Raw genomic sequence first — 23,745 nt, forward strand, 5'->3', positions numbered from 1 at the left:
TGATGATCAGAAAAAACAGAAATTAGAAGATTTTTCAAGCTCATTAAAAATTAAGAAAAAGTGCATAAATTTAGGCCATAAATTCCTACTATAAACGCAGGATAGGCATGTGTAATCAATACAAAGAATTATGCACTCTTATAAGAAAATTAATATGCAAAATTATAGTCTTTGTCCTCTCTTTTTGTCTCCTTTCTTTTCATGTCCTAATCAGATTGCCCAGTTCTTGGGTTCCATGGTGACATTCCCCTATAAGAAATAATGAACCTCAACCTCCCTCTCTATGTCCACAGTGATGTTTGACTGCAAGATGAGAACTTTATTACTGGTATTGCTCTTTTGTCTCCTCTTCTACTCTTGGACTTCCTGACTTTTTGCTTTCCCACTTGTACCCATTTTCTACTGCAGCCAACAAAGACCTTGAATGTTAAACTTTCTCTGACTGCCTTTTACACTATTTCCTTAGCATTCAAGGAATGGCTCAAAAGCAAAAAAAAAAAAAAAAAAAAAAAAGCAATGACCTTCCTAGTCTTGTTTCTATCAATGAATTAATTGCTTACTCACATTTTTATCTTGATAATCGCCCTGGCTAGACTCCTCATTGCTATAACTTACCCATTTATCTTTGTCCAGTTATGTTGCTAGCCTTAAGTCACAGAAAAATCCCTGACAACTTCCCATTAACACTCTGCTCGCTTCTGATCTATGGATTTTTGTGAGTTTTCACAATTTGCACTCATGAAAAGGGAAAATCCTTTTTTGACAGCCATATGGTTTGAAGTCAGAATTAATAAATTCTGGGAAAAGGAAGTTAGGTGACTGCCCCTAGAGAAGAAAGTCTTCATTCTCAATTTCTTGTATTCCTTTTAAAATTTCTTGATAACTTCCTGGGCTCATAACAAAGCCTTCTACATGTAACTGTTTCAGTATGCTTTTGTTCTGGATTGATGTTGTGACTTACTACACACAAAAGACTCTCTTACCACTCAGAGACATCTTCAATATTTTGTAAATAGTCCAGCTCTTCTATTGCTCCATCTTTACTTTCAAACAAGTCACTTCAGTAAACTGATGGTTCCAAAGTTTATGCATGATTATACACATCCATTTATGCAATTAATTTCATGTAGAAAGACTGTAACTTTACATCTTGTGAAGACAGGAAAACATTAATTTATGTCCCCTTACTTTCCAAAGAGTCAGTCAACAATTATTTTTGGAATGCCTACCACATATCAGGCGAGTTTCTGGGAATATAAGAATGTGAAATACATGAACCTGTTTCATAGAACTTCAAACTTTCAGAGAAGCTGAACACACCCAACTGAACACACATCTACTAGAAGCACAAAGTTCTTTAGAACATCCCACATGACAGCACCAGATTTTTCTGATGGATCCAGAAATGTTTCATAGATTGTATACAACTTCAATGCATATGTTAGGTTAATATACTTCTTCTCAGACAGTTGTGATCAAAATGCAACCATTTGCATGAGCTAGACTGTTGTTAAAATAGACTAATGTTGATTTAATAGTAAGCTCCTAAGGAAGTTAAAGTAAAGATAGAGTAACAGTGATAGTGATGAAATATTATCCAAATGTATATTTAGGGACTATGCCTCAATGGGATCCTCCAAAGTTTGAAAATGCTTGTCCTTAATTCTGTAGAGTCTTAGTAGTATTGCATTTGCAGCCGTAACACAGTTGCAGAATTCCAAAAGGACTATTTTATTCCATTTATTATAGTAAAAAAAGAAATCCTTGCTGAATACAAAACATTGCTGTTTTGATTATGTGAACTGATTGTGTGTAATTTTACTGCTTCTTTTTATGTCATCATGTCCATTGAATTCCTTTTAAAGGAAAATCATTTTCTAGACTAAAATGTTATCATAAGAGCAGCTCTACTTTTGCTGACATGATTTTGATTAGGAAATTTAGATCTTCACTCTATATGAATACATTAGAAGAGGATTACTCTGATCGAGACTCCACAAGAGAGCTAAAATATACCACAAATAAATAATCAAGCATCTTGTATGAATTTAAAAATAAATCATGTATCATAAAGTAAAAATGGCCAGTTTGGGCTCAGAAAGAACACAGATAGCATTGCTAATTTGTAGCAGAGTAAATCCAGCTACATGGGTTTTTAATTAGATGGCAAAAACAGTAAGGTGACAGGACTGAGAACAGGTAAATCATCCAGGAATAGCAAAGCGCGGAGCGCAGAGCCAGCTGGTGCGGTACTGCCTCGGTGTCAGAGATCCGAGCTGCATCCTGAAATGGGGACTGTGCAGACAGTCTGTCGCACAGCTGTTCTTACTCGGAAACAAACAGCCAGGTCTGGTAGTGGTATCACTCTGCAGGTACTATCATGAGAGTAAAGTTTCTAGGAAGGACTATGTGTCTTTGGAGATAAAAAAAAAAAAATCAAATTTTATTGGAAAGAACAGAAAGATGTATTGTAAATGTCTCCTTTCCCATCTTTATCGATTGCGTTATAGATCAATTGAATAATATAGTCAGAACTCCATTTAGAAGACCACATTTGGGAGTCCTAAGAACTTATGCCTAGGAGAATAATCAAAAAGATGTTGGAGGTATTTTTTAACGTTGACTGTGATCACAAATATATCCTGGGCTTTCTCTGTTTAAGTGATACCATATCAATATGGATAAATGCTTTAAAGAACACAAAATTATTTGGAAGGAAGGTCTTTATGTTAACTTCCTTTCCTTCATTGATGTTTTTATTTAATGTTTTGAAAGATGTTTTACTTGCTTAGACCACTCCCCAATAATATTCTAAACTCACCAAACTCATTGTCATGAGAAATAACTTATTTGGAGAAGTCCAAAAGATAGAAAGTCAGTACTTAGGATATAATTAATCAAAAAATGTTTTGATCAAAAGGGAAGAGAATGGGGCCTACCCAGTGGGGCAGCAGTTGAGCATTTGGCGGCAAAGCTGCCAGTAGCTTCTGCAGTGCCGGTTCGATCCCCAGCCGCCTGCGAGGATCCCACATGGTGCGCAGACCCCTCCTGCTGCCCGCTGCTCCCCTCAGCAGTGTACTTTGGTCCTTCTGCCTGTTCTGCTCCCCCCGCCTCTGGTGAAGTCTCTCACCGTCCCGTGCTTCAAACCGTACCCGGTGCTTGTATAAATAAATAATTCTTAAAAAAAAAAAAAAAAGGAAGAGAATGACTTTGTAAGTGGAAACACAAAGCAAGTTATAAAATGGATTTACTCCAATGATATAGCGTGAATTCTAACTACCCCAAAATTCATGTATTGAGACCCTAAGCCCTGGTGTGACTCTGGAGGGTGGGCCATTCGGAGGTATTTAAAGTTAAATAAGGTCATAATGATGGATCCTACCCTTATCCCATAGAATTGATGATCTTAAAAAAAGGAAAGAGAGTGATCTCTGGCACACAGAGGCCCTGAGCACACACAAAGAAAAGGCTGCCATCCACAAGCCAAGAGGGTGTCCTCACTAAAAATTGAGCCCTACCAGCCTTGATCATGAACGTTTCAAAATCCAGAACTGTAAGAAAATTAATTTGTGATCTTTATGCCACCTGGTCTTTGACATTTTGTTATGGAAACCCAAGTTGACTAATACACCTAGAAAGGGATGAGGGTTTTTTGAGAAACTACTAGTAAACCAAAGAAATCAACAAGAACAACAGTCCATGAGTGAGATGCTAGTAAAGTCAATACAAATATGGAGTAGTTTAGTTTGCCTACTCTTTTGGCTTCTTAATCTTTTCTTATTCCCCACCTATATTGACTTTCCCTGTGTGTGTATCTCCTAGTCACCAATCATTAAGAAAATATATAATAAACACTGAATGGATACTTAAAAACAGGCCTAGATCAACCATTTATTTGCTTATAGATAACTATAAAATTTAAGTGGGCAGAGAATTATGTAGGTAACTAAATTATACTATGATGTCTTATAATGGGAGCATGACTATAGTCAGCTCTAAGTACAAAAGAAGGAGGAGATCAAAAATATCGATAAGGGCCTCCCTGGTGATCTAGGGGGTAAATCTCAGCCCTCTCACTTCTACAGCCTGAGTTTGATCCCCAGCCAGGGAGCTAACCCACATGTGGCACAGCAGACCTCGCCTATCTCACCCTCTGCTCCCCTCAGCAGTGTATTTCAGTAAATCTGCCTGTTCTGCTCCCCACTCTGTTTCTGAACCTCTGTCCTACACCCCAGATCTTGTATGCAAAATAAATAAATAAATCTTTTTTTTTTAAGATTTATTTTTTATTTATGCAAGTGCTGGGATACAGGCCAGATGCACAGGAGGGTGTGAGGATTCACTAGAGACAGTGTGGGGAACAGAACAGGCAGACTGATAAAACACTGCTGAGGGGAGTAGCGCGTGAGACAGGAGAGGTCTGCCATGCCATGTGGGATTCTCGCCCGGCCGGGAGGGAGCGAACTTGTGCTGCAGAGGCTGCGAACAGCTTCACAGTGTTGTGCTCAACTGCCTGAACCATAAGGGAGGCCCAATAATAAATATATCTTTAAAAAAAAAATCAATGGAAGTAATATTTGCTGTTAACCTTAGTGATGAATTATAATATTCCACAAAAGTAGAGGAGAATTAAATGATTCATTTGATTAGCACAGTATTAAAAATATATATTTCAGGGCCTCCCCGGTGGTACAGCGGTTGAGCACTGGGTTACGAAGCTGCCCGCAACCTCTGCAGCGCCGGTTGGATCCCCCGCCGCTGGGTGAGGGTCCCATATGGCACCCAGACCTCTCCTGCCTCTCGCTGCTCCCCTCAGCAGTGTACTTCTTGCTCTGCTCTCCCCTCTGGCTCTGGTGAATTCTCTCACCCTCCCGCACTTCTGACTGTACCCAGTGCTTGTATAAATAAATAAATAAATCTTAAATATACATATATATATATGCCTTTGTGAAGAGGGGATATGTGTTCTCCAATTCACAGAATTCCCTTTCCTGCTTTGCCAGATGCCTGAAAATACTTCAGTTTGCAACTTTCAAAATAGAATAAGCAAAAGTGTGGCACTGCAAAGGTGTAATGTGCCTACCTAGACCTTTCTGTCAACTGTAAATACAGTAGTAGAGTGTAACATAGTGTTAAGTAGTAATATTATATATAGCATAACATAACAGTTTGTATAGTGTAACATAAATTACAAGTAGGAGATAGTTATAATATGATGGTAATAACTGCTGACATTGAGTGCTTTGCATGTACTGCTTTAAAGTACTTCACATGTATGAACTAAGCTACCCTTCGTGACAATTTTATGTAAAAAAAATACTGTCACTTTTTTAGAATTGGACGCTGAAACAGAGAAAAGAGTGTATCACACCTGAAATCATGGAACAGGTAAGTAGTAGAGTCAAGATTTGAAACCCAGCAGTTCAGAGCATGAGCTCCCAACATCAATACCTACTGTGAAAAGGAGAGGAATATCTTTGAATATCACTCTAACTCCAAAGAATTAATATTTTATTCTGCAGTAGTATTTCTGTAGCAGTAAAACCTCCTTAAAAGTTTTAAGAAGAAGAATGATTTCTAAGGTAGAGCTTGAAAGTAAGATGAAATAGAGTGGAGACTTCAGTCAAGGGGAATAACAAGTAAACAAGAGTGGTTAAGTTTTGTTATCACTAGATAAACTAGAGAGCAAATGAGTGTGAACAGGGAAATGGAGTAAGGCTGCAGGACTATTTCCAGAGATAGAATTCCCAGGCTGTCCAGGTTTCCTTCCCAGGTATCCTCCTATTCCTCCCCCATCCCATCATCCAGGACCTGGCTATGCCTGTGTCTTCTACTGAAGCCTACTGACTTGAGTCATTTCTCCCTTCTCCTTCTCAATATAGAATCTTTGTACCTTTCAAAATGGTTGGTAAACAATCTACTACTTTAATATATTAAAATATTAACTATAATGTAGTCAAACTTAAGGGGGTAACTTCAAACTCAGTGACCTCTCTAAGTGGCAATATCCAAGTGACAGGTGTCAGGGGGAATAATTCTGAACTCAGACATAAAAACAGAGTTGTAAATCTAAAAATAGGTGGGACGTAACAGAATTCTTAAGTTATTCTATGTAAACTAACTATCATATATATAAATTTATCTGTAGCATATTAGTCTGTACACTGTAATTTTAAAAATTCATTCTTTATATGGGAAGAGGTCCTGGAATCATGTTAATACTGTTCATCTAGATTTTTCTATTGTTTATTTTTGAAATATTTTATATGTAACATATATACATATGATATTTTTTATGTAAGTTTATATAACATAATAGCAAAATAAACATCTGTGTTCACTCCCCAGGTCCCAGATTTTAAAAACAAAGCTTTATTCATTATTTATTTATCATTTTGTCTGATTCGAAGCTTAGCAAACAAAAGCTGACTGCACTCTATGACTGAGAAAGTCTTTGTGTTTGAGAATAACCAAATCCTTTACGGAGGTGAATTACTCACCTCCATAAAGAACCTAGCAATATACTAGAAAAGAATGCATCTTAAGGAACAGGGAGGTAAAGTGTTAGAGAGAACAAAGGGCTTAGGCAAGTATTTGAGAGATGTGTGCCAGATGGTCCATCACTGTCCCGTGTCTCAGTTTAAGGACAAAAACAAAACAAAACTGAAATAACTGCCTGACTGAAATATCTATGGGGGCCTCCCTGGTGGCACAGGCAGTTGAGCGCTGTGCTGTGAAGCCTTTGCAGCATGGGTTCAATCCCGGCTGGGCAGATACCCACATAGCGCAGCAGACCTCTCCCTTCTTGCCCTCTGCTCCCCTCAGCAGTGTATTTCATTGGTCTGTCTGTTCTGTTCCCCGCTCTGTCTCTGGTGAATCCTCTCACCCTCCCGCACATCTAGCCTGTACCCTGGTTCTTGTATGCATGAATAAATAAATCTTTTAAAAAAAAATGGTATTTCCCAATCAGTGGGGTGTCTCTGTTTTGGTTGATGTCTCTTTTGTTGTGCAGAAGTTTTTCAGTTTGATGTAATCCCAGGTGTTTATCTTTTCCTTGACTTTCTTTGCATTGGGTGATGAGTCTTTAAAGATGTTATTGCAATGTATGTCTTGTAGTGTTTTACCTATATTTTCTTCTATATATTTTATGGTTTCAGGTCTTATGTCCAGGTCTTTTATCCATTTGAATTGATTTTTGTGCACAGTGAGAGGTTGTGGTCTAGTTTCATTTTTTGGCATGTGGTGGTCCAATTTTCCCAGCACCGTTTATTGAACAAACTGTCCATGTTCCATTGCATGTTCTTTGCTCTTTTGTCAAAGATCAGTTGTCCATAAAAGTTTGGTTTTATTTCTGGGCTCTCTATTTGGTTCCATTGGTCTGTGTGTCTGTTTTTTGTTCCGATACCAAACTATTTTCATTATTATGGTTTTGTAGTATAGCTTGAAGTTTGGAAGTGTGATACCTCCTTTCTCCTTTGTTTTCATCAGTAGGACTTTGGCTATTCATAGTTTTTGTTGTTCCATATGAATTTCACCAATATTTGTTCTATTTTTTTGAAGAATGTCATTGAGATGGTTATTGGAATAGCATTGAATCTGTATATTGCTTTTGGGAGGATGGACATTTTAATTATGTTAATTCTTCCAATCCATGAGCAGGGGATGTCTTTCCATTTCTTTGTGTCTTCTTCAATTTCTTTTAACAGTGTTTTATAATTTTCTTTGTATAGGTCTTTCACCTCTTTTGTTAGGTTTATTCCCAAGTATTTGATGATTTTTTTTTTCATTTATAAAAGGGGTGGTTTTCTTGATTTTTTCTTCTTCAGCTTGATTGTGTATAGGAAGGCTAATGATTTTGTGTGTTGATTTTGTATCCTGCTACTATACTGAATTGATTATTTTGAGTAGTTTTTCTGTAGGGCTTTAGGGTTCTCTGTGTATATTATATCATCTTCAAATGGGACTGATCACAAAGATATACCAAGAACTCACACGACTCCACAAAAACAAAATAAACAACCTAGATGAGAAATGGCCTGAAGAACTTAAAAGACATTTCTCCAAAGAGGAAATGCAAATGGCCAACAGAAATATGAAAAAATGTTCAACATCCCTGATAATCAGGGAAATACAGATTAAAACTACATTGAGATACCACCTTACACCAGTAAGAATGGCACATATCAAAAAAACAAGCAACAACAAATGTTGGCGAGGATAAGGTAAAAAAGGAACTCTCCTGCATTGCTGGTGGAAGTACAGATTGGTCCAAGCACTATGGAAAACTGTCTGGAGGTTCCTCAGTTTACTAAAAATGAAGCTACCATACGACCCAGCAATTCTACTACTAGGGATCTACCCAAGAGACACAGAAACACTGATTCAAAAGAACACCTGTACCCCTATGTTTATTGCAGCACTATTTATAATAGGTAAAACCTGGAAACAACCCAAATGCCAAAAAAATAGATGACTGGATCAAGAAAATGTGGCATATATACACAATGGAATATTATTCAGCAATCAAAAAAGATAAACTCATGCCATTCACAGCAACATGGATGGAACTAGAAGGAGTGAATTATGCTCAGTGAAATAAGCCAGAAGGAAAAAGAAAAATATTGGATGGTTTCACTTATAGCAGGAATATAGGAGAACCAAATAAGACATCAATGTAAAAAAAATAACTGTACAAAACACAACAAAACAAAAACAAACAATTATAAATCAGAGATATCTTGCAGGAGAGGAGGGAGAGGGATCAGAGGGAGGGAGGGAGGAACATAGCGGACTGAGGTAATGGTGCACGGGTGCATTGGTGAAGGAAACTCTATGGGGACTACACCTGAAGGGGTGGGGGAAGCAAATATTGTTTAAAAATGAACAATGATGTAAACAAACAAACAAACAAACAAACAAACAAATAAATAAATAAATAAATAAATAAATGAAATGAAATAACTATGGGACACCAAGAGCACAGGGCAACATTTGGCAGTTCTCTGCATTGGTGCCTGGACATCCCCAAAAATGCTCAGAGCTAGCAACCATGGTAGTGTGGGAGGAGGCTTTTGGCTATTTTGGCAAAAGTCAGGTTCACCATTATCTGAGGCTAAACAGTGGCTTTCCAGCAACTCTGGATAAATTACACTGCCCTGTAAGAAACCTCTAGTGGTGCAGTGCCAGGTCAAGAAAAGGAAAATAAGGCAGATTCCACACAGCATAGGGAGTCCACAGAGTTCTCTAAGTGAATTTACTCTGCTCTGGGCACTGACTATGATATCTCTCCACATTATGAGGATTCCTCCCCTGGGAATTCAGGGGAACCTTTGCTCTAATTTTTTAAATTAAAACATTATTCAGTTTTTAATATATTTTCCCTAGGTAACAGATAGTGAAGACATTAAGTCAAGATTCATGGTAAATTGGTTATAATCTATCTAGGACAACTAACAATTTGGAAACTGGTTAACTATTTTTTCTATGGTATGAGTGTAGCTTTGGCTATGTCAGCCTAACTGGAAAATTCTTCTCCACATTTATTATGAACACAAATAGAATCCCTGGTAAAACTGAATCATTAAAAAGTAAAGGAAATTTAAGTGATATTTTTGTAGTCACCAAATTTTCAGCATCACACAGAGATTATTAAAGATAATTCCCTACTGCTCACTCTCATGTTTGGAATGAATAGTTTTGGTTCAGGAAAAAGGGGTCATTTTTTATCCACTCTAATCTTCGCTAAAACTTCCCTAGGGCCTGTTTGTACTCATGACTGGGGAGGAAAAAGTGTGAAGTGATGAGAAGGGCTTTCAAATTCCATTAGCAACTTTTTGCTGTCTGTAGCTATCTTGAAACTCTGTTTCAGATACCAAACTGTTCAACCTAGAACCTCATTTACACATAAAAAGAGATAACCAAGAAATGGCAGGCATTTGAGGAAAACCACCAGCAAGTGAAGAGCTAAAGTCAACATTGTCAATACAGGAAAGTACCAACCCCACACCAAATGAGACAGTGCTAACGGGGGAAACAAGTGATAACTCTAAAATAATTAAAATAATTTTTACAAGAAAGAGATTAAAGGGAATAACAAATCCCTATTTTAAATAGATAGTGGTTTATTTTTGCAATAGTATATATGTAATTTTGATAGTGATAGAAGAAAACAAAGCACAAAAACTACCCTTTAACAACAATAAAAACACCAGGCCATGCCTCCAAGTCTGCCACTAACAAACTATACTGTTATTTTAATTATGAGAGTACCAAAACAAGTGGAAACCTCATTCAATGGAATGTTGTGACTCCAGTATCAAAAAGACAACCTCTAGACCTATGCTAATTTATAAATGTGTATCAACAAAATAATAGTAAAATGCTGAGGGCAGCATATAAAAAACTAGAACATTGTGATGTGGATTTTATCCAAAAGTTCAAGGATGTTTCAACCCCTGGAAAACTATTTGTATGATTTTTACAAGTTGAAGAATAATATCTATATTGTCAACAAATAGAAAGAGAAATTTGTTTTACAAATTTCAGCAGATTCCTGACTTCAAAAAATTGGTAAGTCACAAGTAGAAGCCATAGTCTTTGACTTGCTAAATGGGTTTTTAATATAGTAGCTATGTAAAAACATATACATAGTGGGAAAAATAGATGATTCAATTTCAGTTGGGATCTAGTCAAGAATGTGCATGTCATTGCTATAATGTAGTGACAGGTGTGAAGGGTTCCATATACCTGATTGCATGTGTTGACTGCAGAAAACTATTAAAGAGGACTCCCACCCATGATGGTGGAATAAAGAGGCTGGCATCACTTTATCCCTTGAAAACAGCTATTAAAAAAAGTTGATATGTGCTCCTATAAAAATCCAGTCACTTTGAACCAGCTATACAGCCTCAGGACATCCCCAAGGAGTTCAAGAACTAAGGTTAGTGGCATCTGAGGGGAAAGACTAGGAGGAGGCAAAGCAGAGCATGTTTGGGATGGGGTCAATATGTCAAGCTATGCCAAAGGAAACCCAGGACATAGTGCCTTAAATAGAATAAAAAAGTTAAAAGAAATAATGTCAGTTGTTAAAAAAAAAACTCAAATAAAAATATTACACATTTAGAAGATGAGAGAGCTTTAATACAAAGGAAGAATTAGGAAACTCTACAAGAAATATCAAAATCAATTAGAAGAATGGGCCTCCCCGGTGGCGCAGCGGTTGAGCGCTGGGTTGCGAAGCTGCCCGCAGCCTCTGCAGAGCCAGTTTGATCCCCGGTTGCTCCCCGGCCACCAGAGGAGGGTCCCACATGGCACGCAGACCTCTCCTGCTGCCCGCTGCTCCCCTCAGCAGTGTACTTCGCTCCTTCTGCCTGCTCTGCTCCCCGCTCTGACTCTGGTGAATTCTCTCACCCTCCCATGCTTCTGACTGTACCCAGTGCTTATATAAATAAAATAAATAAATCTTAAAAAAAAAATCAATTAGAAGAAGAAACTAAGAATGAACCCACAGACCCAAAAGAGGGAGAAAAAGACTAGAAACCCTATTCAAAAAACAAACAAACAAACAAAAAAGAGAACTTCCCAAACCTACAAAATGAATTAAATATGTATGTCCAGCTAGCAGAGAGAACACCTAAATTCTTAGATGCATCAAGATCGACACATAGACATATCATTATAAAACCATCAAAAATTAAAGGCAAAGAAAAAAATCTTTCAGGAAGTATGGGAAAAGATGGATAATTTTACAAGGGCTCCTAAATTAGGATTTCCCCAGAATTCAGCCCAAACACCCTCCAGGCAAGAAGAGAATAGATGGAAATATTTGCAATTCCCAAAAGTCAAAAACTGTCAGTCAAGAATTCTCTAGCCTACAAAATTATGAATTAAATATAATGAGGTAATAAAGGGTTTTGCAGAAAAAGAGAAGCTAATGGAGTTTGTCATCACCAGACCTATTCCTCAAGTAATAGTACAAAAGGAATTATACCGAAAGAAAAGCAAAACTGAAGTACAAACTGTACAAACTCATTGGCAAGATGACAAAGCAATATAACACCAGTACCAAGAGTAAGAATACCATAAGCCAACAAGAAATACTAAGGGAGAGAAAGAAATGCATAGAACCAGGAGAGTTAAATGTCAAAGAGTGAACACCAGCTCATAAAGGACCCTGAACAGGAATTCAAGTAAAATCCGCTTGTAACCACTAACCAAAAATCTAGAATAGACACTCAGAGATGATGAAGCAAGAATTTGATAGAAATTCTAGCAAAACCATATAGAAAGAGTAACAGAAATAAATGGATAAAGAAACAACAGAAAAATAAAACAAAAAAAAAGGCAGGGGAAAAAAACCCTGAAAATAAACAGTCTATTCTATAATCATCCTGAATACAAATGGTCTAAATTCACCAATATCACTTGGTGATGGGAATTTTATGGGAATTACACCTGAGAGGAGAAATCAAATATTGTACAAAAATGAACAATGGGGTCTCCCTAGTGGCGCAAGGGTTAAGATGCAAACTATGAGGTGTCTGCAGCCACTGCAGCACAAGTTCTTCCCAGACAGCCAGGGAGCAACCCACATGGCTCAGCAGACCTCTTCTGACTCGCCCACTGCTTCCCTCAGCAGTGTACTTTGGTCAATCTGCCTGTTCTGTTCCCCACTCTGTCTCTGGTGAATCCTCTCACCCCCCACCCCTCTGGCCTGTACCCCAGCTCTTGTATGCATAAAAAAATAAATCTTTTTAAAAAATAAACAATGAAATATATATAAAAAATAAAAAATCATTAACAAAATAAAAAGACATAGGCTAACAATATGGGTGAAAAAATTCAGCCATCAATACTTTCTTAACAAGAGACCCATTTAAAACTGAAAGACAAAAACTAATGACAGGCTGGAATAAGGCCATATATGCTAATACTTCAGAAAGTAAGTCAGGAATTGCTATTCTTTTTTTTTTTTAAAGATTTATTTATTTATACAAGCACTGGGTACAGTCAGAATCGCGGGAGGGTGAGAGAATTCACCAGAGCCAGAGTGGGGAGCAGAGCAGGCAGAAGGACCAAAGTACACTGCTGAGGGGAGCAGCGGGTGGCAGGAGAGGTCTGTGCGCCATGTGGGACCCTCCTCCGGTGGCCAGGTTGCAGCCGGGGATCGGGGATCGAACTGGTGCTGCAGAGGCTGCGGGCAGTTTCGCAACCCAGCGCTTAACCACTGCGTCAGGAATTGCTATTCTTATATCAGTAAGCTAGACTTACAAATAAAAAATGTAGTCAGGTATAAATATGGACAGTGGGCCTCCTTGAAGGAGCTGCACTGAACTTACTTCAATTCTAGCACTGTACGATTGCCAGTGAATACCAGAAGAAAGTCAAAAGATCTTGAGCTTGAATGTCTTTATCATTTTCCCCAAGCACCAAATGTTGGTTCTTAAAAAATGGATCAAATAAGGACAGTGTTTGTTGCTTAGCTATTTCCTCCAATTTTTGCAGAATAAGGAAAACTTTGGATATTTCAACAGAAAGTAATAGAAACTTATAATGATTTTCTGATGAAGATATTTTAGTGAATCTTGTTTCAACACAGATATTTGGAAGCTGATAGAACTGATCTGCACGAAACATAAACAAGGATTGTGTTACAAGTTCTGGAATGTATTAAGAAATAGGCTCCTTATGAATAGCTGAAAATTTTATTTTTATGTTTGAAATTTCCCTATTTGTTTATCTGCTGTTTCATTTGAAATAAAACTTAAAAATTAAAACTAATAGAAATTTTCTGTCTACTATGAGGAAGCATGGATAAACAAACATAGAATATTAAGCATGAATATGTAAGGATTGATTTTTCCAAAATTCAACTGACAAATTTAAAGAAGTTAAAACTTGAAAGAAATTATAATATTGCTAACTACAATGGACACAGATTATATACAGACACAAACCCCTTTTTATCAAAAAAATACATGAGTAAAATTAAAGTGTTAACCCATAACTTTTCCCTTTAAAGTACTATAATACTTTTATTATTTTTAATATTAATTTTTAGCTGACATATAAATAAACATTAAGTGAAATTAAGAGAATTACCAATCTCTATATTTCTTTTCTAGCTATTATTATTCTTGTTTCTATAATGATTCTTACTGAAAGAATTTTTTCAACTAGAGCACAGTGTGCTAAAATCATGATCTATTTTACATGCCAACTACATGGGTTCACTACTATGTCTATCCAGGAAATGCAAGACTGTCAACAGAAAAATACCTTCAAAATTATGAGACAGTTGGCCAGTGTAGGATGATAATGGCTTTTCACCCTATCAACAACAAAACACAAAAAATACCAGGTAAAATAAGCACTAAACTATGAAACTACTAAAGGACATAAAATAAAATGAATAAATGTAAAGAATGGTAAGGATTGACATTCTAAATATTTAATTCTCTCCATCCCCAATTCACTAATAAAGGATCAGTTAAAAAGTCATACAATTGGGTGCAGCAGACCTCTCCTGTCTCGCTCACTGCTCCCCTCAGCAGTGTATTTCAGTCAGTCTGCCTGTTCTGTTCCCCACTCTGTCTCTGGTGAATCCTCTTACCACCACCACCTGCCCCCGCATCTCTGGCCTGTACCCCAGCTCTTGTGTGCATAAATAAATAAATCTTAAAAAAAAATTGAAGACTCCTTAAAAAAAAAAAGTCATACAGTTGGAATTGAAAGTGACCTTAAAATTCTAGTTGAATCATTGTGATGTACAAACAAAACCAGTACATTCAAGGTACTAACAGCTCACGCTCACTCTGAGGTAGAAAATAACCAGGCTAGAGCTTTGATTTCCCATTAGTGTGACATGAGGGTTTTCGTATTACAGAAACACGAAGATAGGACCTTCCTGGAGAATGAAGACACCTGCACCAATTTTATGGCAGTTTCACCAGTTCTCCTACCATTGTGACCCTTGCTTTGAACACCAGTGTAATCATACAGGGTAACAATCAAAGACACGCTCCGCTAAACATTCATGAGTACTCAGGATTGTTTTCAAAGTCTCTGTAACCAGTTGCATGAAAGTAACTCACCAATTAAGAACTTTCATTAAATAACATTATTCTGTCAAATTTTTGTTGATCTTGACCTAAGAAATTTTAAATTAATGACACTGTTCTCTGGCTACACACACTCACACACACACACACACACACACACACACACACATATATACATATATCTCACTAGATTTGTAGCCCAAAGAAAAGAAACCATTTTTAACAATTTTTAAAAAGAAATATACTCTAACTTCTGGCTAAATTAAAATTTTGAAAAGCCCATTCTTAGTTGTGATAAGTCATTATTAACCTTCTAACCATATTTACTAACATTTAATTGTAGGTTGTCAAAGGAAATTGCTAAATTCAAAGAAGCTTATTTAAAATGAATATTCATAGCATATAAAACTATATACAGAAAAATTATTAATTCCCAGACATTTTATACATTAACAAGAAAAATTTGCATCATGTACATACTTTCTGTCATGGTATCTTTTATTTTACCCAAACATCTGAGTTCCCTTCTCAGTGTATAACACTGACTTTCTGCTTCCCCTTTGCCAGGGTCCCTGCTCTGATGTAAAATAATTTCTCTATGTCATATTTCCTTTCTCTTATAATGCCCACTGTAACCCAGTGGCCAAAAGTCACAAACTGATAAACACTGTTTTCTCAATGAGTACGCAGAAGCTTCGGGGTAGCAAATATTTTAAAATATGGAAATAATTGAAACTAAAGTAGGTTTTAGGAATCATCAGTTTCAAATTGAAAGTCCCTTTCCTGTATTCACTCTTACTATTTTGGGTCACTGCTAGAGGCTTCCATTTCTATCCAAGTCAGACTTGGTTTCTTAGAGCTGGCACAACTGGATGCTGCTTTGTATAGACACCATCATCTTTATATCTCTTAATAGCACCAAAGCTCTTTGGGATATGATTTTAGAAAATCTTCTCTGGTTTTCTCCATTCCCAAACTCATCCGCAGAGAAACTTTCTGAATTTATATCTTTTGTCCTTCATCTTCATAATGCTACAAAATTCAACTCTGCCTGCAAAATCTGTGGGTCCTTCTGTCTCTATTTCTTAACTCATGTTCATTTAGCATTTGCCATGTTTCTCCCCATTTTTTCCTCACCTGATCCTAACTAAGGAGGAGGGTTTCATTCATTCCATACTCATCTGCTGATGTAGAATATGCAACTCAAATATGCATATGAGTCATGATAACCCTCATATGCCCAGCCATTCATTTTCCCCAAGCCAAAAACAAGGCAGGCAGCTTGGCTATTACAATATTTAGGCTAGCAATGAAGAGAGATATCTTTCTTCTTCCTGTACTCTGAATAAATAAATTAGTCTGACCAAATGAAGAAATGTGGTGTAACATGATTTATTTGGGTCAGAGCTGACACGGGTAAGACAAAATCTCCTTATCTGTTTACAGAACTGCAAGCAGAGGTCAACAGCCACATCCTCACATTTGTATGCCATGCATGGAAACTGCGGACATTGTGGGGGAGAACTTGAACCTGGTCTTCAAGAGGAGTCCAAACATGTACTAATATGTCTTATAGAGTAAAAAGGAGTGAAAAGAGAAGCCAGAATCGGACAGAGAAACAAAGGACCTCCTAAGAGAAAAAAGTATCTTTTCAGTGAGATTCGAAACTGACTTTGCCAGGTAAATCCATGCAGGGGGAGTAGTTCCAGAAACAAAGCATGGGTGCAGCAAAGCTGAACACTTAGTGTCACTCAAGTGTCACATCTAGACTAGGCCCCTGGTCTAGATGCCACAGGCCACCATTACTAACAATGGGGACACTAAGAGGGAAGGTGTTTCCTTGCTGGATGGAAAGGAACTTTAGCACCAACAACCCGAAGTAGAGACAATTAGAAAGTACCCCTGTGGCTCCTGAGACATTGCTTGAAGGCCAGAGCAGGTCTGTCATTCCTACAGCAAAGTGGGAGAGACTTAGAAGCAGACTAGGGAAAAAAGATGCAACTGGGGTAAGAGAAGAAGTGGCAGAAACTGGGGCCGCAATTCTGAGTTCCCTTGCCTCCCTGGAAACTGCTTACAGAGTCCCCACTCCAGGAAGGGTGAAGAGCTGTGGTTCTATTTGTCAGGTGAATTCTGTTGTGTTATGTGGGGGGAATACCTCAAGGGCTCTCAGCTAGCATCATTAACTGTGGATTTAATTTAATGGCAAAGAGTAATAACTAAATATAAATTTGAGGGGCGCATAAACTCAGAGGAAAAACATTCAAAGTTCCCCCATGAGATAATTCTTTTGTAAAGAAATAAACTAGTTTTTAACAAACATGACAATTTATTTTTTTTTTTTTATTTTTTTTTTTTTTTGACTTCTGAAATAAGATAGTGCTTTATTAACTGCATTTTATTTGGCAGCACATCAAAAAGATAAATCAAACTTTTTATATGAAGCATCACTACTATTAATCCCCATCAGTGCTCAAAATTCCATCACACTGGTTGTCCTCGTTGTGATCCAGATAGCAATTTCCTTAACATATAATTCAGAATATTGCAATTAATTTTATCATTACCTTTCTTTTTAACAAGTGCCATTACAAAAAAAAAATACACAGTGGAACCTAAAGGTGACTTTTCTACTGTGGACATTGAAAACTGGCATGATTTTACTACATGGAAAACAAAGATTTCCTTTGCCCATTGTTACAGTTATTATATTTTATATTTCTTAAAACAAATATCCTTCTATGTATTGTTAGATCAAGTATATATTCATAATGTTAAGAATAATAAGTATTACAAGTGACCTGAAAAATTTATTTATTTTTTTTTTTTATTTTTTTTTTTATTTATTTATTTATTTATTTTTTTTTATAAATTTTATTGTTATATTCCCCATACAATTGCAGCCCCCCATTCTGACCCCAATCCCTCCCCTCCCGCCCCCGCCCCCCTAAAAGTGTCTCTGGTTCATAGTTTTTTGTTGATTTTGATTTTCACTTTCTTATAGTTATTCATTTTCCTGGTCCATTATTTAAGTTTTCTAGATTCCTGCTATGAGTGAGACCATCCGGTATTTTTCTTTTTCTTTTTGGCTTATTTCGCTGAGCATGATCCCTTCCAGCGCCATCCATGTTGCAGCAAATTGCATGTGTTTATCTTTTTTGAATGCTGAGTAATATTCCATGGTATATATGTACCACATCTTCTTGATCCAGTCATCTATTTTTGGGCATTTGGGTTGTTTCCAAAGCTTAGCTATTGTAAACAGTGCTGCTATAAACATAGGGGTGCAGGTGTTCTTTGGAATTGATGTTTCTGTGTCCTTTGGGTACATACCTAGGAGTGGAATTGCTGGGTCATATGGAAGCTCTATGTTTAGTAGGTCCAGAAATCTCCACACAGCTTTCCACAGTGGTTGGACCAGTTTGCACTCCCACCAACAGTGCAGAAGAGTTCCTTTTTCTCCACACCCTCGCCAACATTTGTTGTTGCTAGTTTTTTTAATATGTGCCATTCTCACTGGTGTAAGATGGTATCTCATGGTAGTTTTGATTTGCATTTCCCTGATGACAAGTGATGTTGAACATTTTTTCATATGCCTGTTGGCCATTTGCATTTCCTCTTCAGAGAAGTTTCTTTTAAGCTCTTCTGCCCATTTTTTGACTGGATTATTTTCTTTGTTGTTGTTGAGTCTCATCAGCTCTTTGCAGATTTTTGTGATCAGTCCTTTATCATTAGTGTTGGGTGCAAAAATGTTCTCCCAGTTGGTGGGGTTTCTCTTTGTTTTTGTTATTGTCTCTTTTGCTGTGCAAAAGCTCTTTAATTTGATATAGTCCCAGCTGTTTATCTTTGTTTTTTTTTTTGTTTTTTTTTGTTTTTTTTTTTGTATTTCTTTTTTTTTTTTTTTTTTTTTTATAAATTTTATTGTTATATTCCCCATACAATTGCAGCCCCCCTTTCTGACCCCAATCCCTCCCCTCCCGCCCCCGCCCCCCTAAAAGTGTCTCTGGTTCATAGTTTTTTGTTGATTTTGATTTTCACTTTCTTATAGTTATTCATTTTCCTGGTCCCTTATTTAAGTTTTCTAGATTCCTGCTATGAGTGAGACCATCCGGTATTTTTCTTTTTCTTTTTGGCTTATTTCGCTGAGCATGATCCCTTCCAGCGCCATCCATGTTGCAGCAAATTGCATGTGTTTATCTTTTTTGAATGCTGAGTAATATTCCATGGTATATATGTACCACATCTTCTTGATCCAGTCATCTATTTTTGGGCATTTGGGTTGTTTCCAAAGCTTAGCTATTGTAAACAGTGCTGCTATAAACATAGGGGTGCAGGTGTTCTTTGGAATTGATGTTTCTGTGTCCTTTGGGTAAATACCTAGGAGTGGAATTGCTGGGTCATATGGAAGCTCTATGTTTAGTAGGTCCAGAAATCTCCACACAGCTTTCCACAGTGGTTGGACCAGTTTGCACTCCCACCAACAGTGCAGAAGAGTTCCTTTTTCTCCACACCCTCGCCAACATTTGTTGTTGCTAGTTTTTTTAATATGTGCCATTCTCACTGGTGTAAGATGGTATCTCATGGTAGTTTTGATTTGCATTTCCCTGATGACAAGTGATGTTGAACATTTTTTCATATGCCTGTTGGCCATTTGCATTTCCTCTTCAGAGAAGTTTCTTTTAAGCTCTTCTGCCCATTTTTTGACTGGATTATTTTCTTTGTTGTTGTTGAGTCTCATCAGCTCTTTGCAGATTTTTGTGATCAGTCCTTTATCATTAGTGTTGGGTGCAAAAATGTTCTCCCAGTTGGTGGGGTTTCTCTTTGTTTTTGTTATTGTCTCTTTTGCTGTGCAAAAGCTCTTTAATTTGATATAGTCCCAGCTGTTTATCTTTGCCTTCACTATCACTGCTTTGGGTGATGTGTCTGTATTTTTTTTAATATTTATTTATTCATGCATACAAGAACCGGGGTACAGGCCAGATGAGCTGGAGGGTGAGAAGATTCACCAGAGACAGAGTGGGGAACAGAACAGGCAGACTGACTGAAACACACCGCTGAGGGGAAGAGGGGGCGGGACAGGAGAGGTCTGCCATGCCATGTGAGATTCTCCCCGCCTGGCAGGGATCAGACCGCAGAGGCTGTGGACAGCTTCACAGCGCTGCGCTCAACAGCCTGCACCACCAGGGGAGGCCCAAACATGACAATTTAAAGTAACCAAATGAGGTACATTATTTGGAAGAATGAGTTAAAGTCAGAGAACAAATAGGGGTTCAGACAGGAATCAGTAAATCCACCAAGTAGAGATCCATTTCCACTGAAAAATTGTATTAAAAGTACAATTTAGGGCCTCTCTGGTGGTGCAAGAGGTTGGGCACAATGCTGTGAAGCTGTCCAAAGCCTCTGTGGTGCGAGATTGATCCCCTGCAGACTAGGGAGCTACCCACATCGCGCAGCAGAGCTCTCCTGTCTCACCCACTGCTCTCCTCAGCAGTGTACTTCAGTCAGTCTGCCTGTTCTGTGCCCCACTCTGTCTGTGGTGAATCCTCTCACCTTCCCACACCTCTGGCCCGTACCCCAGTTCTTGTATACATAAATAAATAAATCTTTAAAAAAAATAAAAATGAAAGTACAATTTACACTAGAACAGTATACATTAAAATATCCAAACTCATAGCTGATTGAATCCTGTAAATTGAGGAAATTAGCAGCTTAGAAAGGTGAAAATAAAGGTAATGATCTAGTTAGGAACAGGAAGCAATATGGTTCTTCCAGAAAGGAAAACGAGGTCTTTGAGAGTTCTTCCAGGACAAACATAAGCCCCCATAAACAACAGTACCTGGATTTCTAGAGCAAACCGCGTGTACGTTTTGAAAGATCATTTTATGCAGCAATTGACTTTCTAGTAAAGGTGGCAATGGTTAGAATGAGAGCAAGAATCCCATTACACATAGGAAATATGTATAAATCAATAAACAATTTTAATACGTGCATTTAAGATTCCATTATTTTGATTTGGGATCCTTTTCCCACAAAGGCCAGTACCATTTTTAAAATTAATTAATTTTTAACTGAGGTAAAATTGTGGTACCTCCATCAGGTATTACCACATAGTGTGTCCACCACCAACTCACCCATACTCTACCACCACAGACCCTCATGCCTCCCTCCCTCCCTCCCTGTTCTTTCCTCTGCCCCACTGCTCCCCATTTGTTGTCTCAGTTTTGATTTTTTTTTAAAATTTATTATTATTTATTTATTTATTTATTTATACAAGCACTGGGTACAGTCAGAAGCACGGGAGGGTGAGAGAATTCACCAGAGCCAGAGCGGGGAACAGAACAGGCAGACTGACAAAACACACTGCTGAGGGGAGCAGCGGGCATAGCAGAGAGGTCTGCGCGCCATGTGGGAACCTTGCCAGCGGCCAGGGATTGAAACGGTGCTGCAGGGGCTGTGGGCAGCTTCAAAATCCAGCACTCAACCGCTGCACCACCAGGGGAGGCCCTTGTTGTCTCAGTTCTGTCATTAACTCTGAAAGGGTTAGTTTTTCAGTTTGTCTTTATCTTTTAATTTAGTTACTTTATATGTAAATTTTATCTTTGTCTTTTAGTTATCTCCTCCATAAAGTTGAAATCATTAATAAATTATACGCAAATATTACGAAAGGCATGAGTTCCCTTTGAATAAACTATTTGTCCTCTTATATAGGAAAACAAAAGACACAGCGGTATAGATGTAGCAATCCCTAACTCAAGAAATTAAACCATTTTTTTTTTGGTTCATTAGTGTTCCTTTTTTTGTCAGCTTTCAGTATCTTTACACCTTCTGTAATGCTCAATTCTATTCATGTACACTCTATTGTTCTCCTTGTTTCAACTACTGGCAAAATCACAAAACAGAAGACAAAGGAAGTCATAATATTCTATCAGTTCAAATCGAAGGACCACGCATTTAGGAAGGATACAAGCCTGCTTTTGCAAGATGATCTTGGAACACAAAAACATGATGAATATATCAAAAATATTTCTCACATACTGCCTGCCATAAAAAGATTGTTTGAATTAAACATCATTATTGCTCTGTTGTCAACATGTTAGAGTATAGAGATAAGGCATACACATGCCTGAGTTCTATTCTGATCCTTAAATTACTGTTATATTTGCTATTACTGTTTTTTATTTAATATTTTTCAGAGCATTCTAACCCAGACTTTGAAAACTATTTTTGTCAGAGTTTATTTTTTCTCAAATTGCAAGAGAAAAATTCTGAGTGATCTTTGATCCCCTCAAATGTTTGAAATGTATCCATCATAAATGATAGGTCCAGGACAGTGCTTTATATAGCAAAATACTGACATGGTATTTTGTCATATAAAAGTAAGCAAGACTAAGGAGGTTTTACTATTACCTAAGGACTAATTGTGATAGAAAGATTTGCTTCAATTCAAATCTTTATTATTCATCAATTTTCCAGTAACTTAGGGTTAAATCTTGTGGTTTACAGATAACAGGAAACTTAGAGATATAGGAATCTAAAATTATCTTACTGAAACCCCTCCTTTTTTTTTTAAATTGAGTTGACTTGGTGTACAGTGTTGTTTGTGGTTTAGAAGTACAGGGTCTCCCTTTCTCCAGTGTTGTCACTGCACTGCATCACCATAGTCCACGACCTTAGTCCACTGTGCTCCTTCCACACCTTGCTCTTGCCCCTCTCTCTTCTCCTTCCCTCTAGTAGTCTCAGTTCTATAGTCAGATTTCTAGGGTCAGTTCTAAGTTAGGCTTTATCTCACCCTTTGTTTCGTTTCTCTATATTCCGCATATAAGTGACATTTGTCTTTTTTCTTCTCACTTATTTCACTTAGCATAATCTCCTCCAGCACCATCCTTGTCACAAATGGCAAGAATTTATCTTTTTGATAGCTAAGTAGTATTCCAGTGTGTATATATACCACATCTCCCTGATCCACTCATCTGTTCAGTAGCACTTAGTTTGTTTCTAGAGCTTGGTTATTGTAAATAGCGCTACAATGACCATGGGAGTGCATATTTCCCTTCATATTAGAGTTTTTGTATTCTCAGGAGTGTAATTGTTGAAAACCACTCCTTCTTTCTATAACGAATCAGTAGCCCAAAATTTAAATGATTTACATACAGCCAAAAAACAGAATGGGGGAACTTGACTTCACTTTTCTGCTCCACTGCTAAGTCCCTCCCTTTGGCCCAAATGTGCTTATTGGAAGTTTTACTTTAGAAAGAACAAAACATTCAATTTATGCTGACCCTTACTCTATTTCCAATAAAAGATACTGTACTAATTGGCATTTGAGAATGACCTATGATTTTGCCTATTGGTTCTCATCTGGCTTCTATTAGCATGGCCTATTTTAAAACCACTAATTTCAAAGACAACATGAACTTAAGCATTCAGACTGTAGACTTTCTAAATGTGTCAGAAAAAATGTGCAAATTAGAGGATCCAGGCATAAGGTGTATACCCAGTTATGCTGTTGTCAGTTACATGGTCAGATCATTGTGTTCCAGCTTGCAAATACTGTCTTTGTGTGCCATAAGATAGCAAGAAAATGTGATTCTATGATCTGCCATCCATCTGGAAGTTTTATCTGATAGAAACAAAAATTATTAAGTTCTGAGAAGATAATTAATATACACTTTTTGTTTTAACCAAAAGC

The sequence above is a fragment of the Talpa europaea genome, assembly GCF_964194135.1.
Source record: "Talpa europaea genome assembly, chromosome: 8".
NCBI lineage: Eukaryota > Metazoa > Chordata > Mammalia > Eulipotyphla > Talpidae > Talpa > Talpa europaea.